The sequence below is a fragment of the Haliotis rufescens genome, unplaced genomic scaffold (genome assembly GCF_023055435.1).
Source record: "Haliotis rufescens isolate VD_foot unplaced genomic scaffold, xgHalRufe1.0.p SCAF_5, whole genome shotgun sequence".
NCBI lineage: Eukaryota > Metazoa > Mollusca > Gastropoda > Lepetellida > Haliotidae > Haliotis > Haliotis rufescens.
The window spans coordinates 41,699,742-41,700,872 of record NW_025964223.1 but is presented as its reverse complement, the minus strand read 5'-3'; positions in this window follow the sequence as shown (position 1 = coordinate 41,700,872).

The following is a 1,131-nucleotide window of genomic DNA, read 5'->3' as shown; positions in this document are numbered from 1 at the left end:
GTCGCGACCATTGATGATGCAAGAGACAAACATGTGGTATACGGCATAGCAACGACCCATATCCTCGGGTAGCAGCTTGATGAACTTATGTGCATCCGCTGATCACGGGATAAGCCTGGCTACTTTGGGGCCGATCATATGATATTCTGGAGGTCGGGTGTAATGGGCATATTCTTTGGTTACTGCGTCAAGACATATAATTTTCCCTGAATGGGAAGCTGAACAATGGCCATGATACATTTGTTCCGGGACAAAGTATGTCATTTTGTTAAGGCACATTTTTGCTGAGACAAGATGAGGTAGAATATTTATTCCCTGAACCATACGTCTTTCTGACAGATAAATGGTAAAACAACGCCAATGTTTGTTTTGTGAATGCAGGATTTCGAAATCAAAACGTGAATATCGACGGTACTCCAATCTAGTATTAATCTACCATAGCCGTCCGTTTGGGTTTCAGCATCTACAACCCTCGTCTCGCTGGGTTTTCCTCCCACATTAAGTTAACACGCCACAATATGACCGCGCATACATTAATGTACAACGCGACCTTACACAAAGCCTCACTGACATCTCACTCCTTCCAAGACATGAAGAATGTGAACTGTCATTTGACATACGATTTATGGGTTGTGGCAAGACACGATACGTATATGTACACGAACTGTGACTAATGTGTGATGAATACGTCGACCTTTGTAATGACCCAAAAGAAGTCGGAGGCAGAACTGTATGTTGTGTAATTTGCCAGTAGTTTGTGTGACCTAGACTCGATAATTTAAAGTCCTTTATCCGGTCAATTTACTGCCGTTATCACAATGCCCACTAACGTCCATGCCTTGAATAAACATGTTATAAGAAATAATAAAATGTTATAAGAAATAATAAAGTGGGGCGGAATATTCCGTGTAACAGCAAAATACAAACTAACACTTTATATATTTTTTTGCTTCAGAGTTAACATAAACAAAGTTCGTGTTTGGAAGTTTATTTTACGGCGTCTGTTTATTGATTTCAACGCTTGTGTTCCACTGTGTAAAGTTTATAGGATTACTCGACGTTTTTAATGGTCTGCTAAGGCCCTGTCACTTATACTCCCGCAACCATCAATCAAACCAGTACTGGATGCTG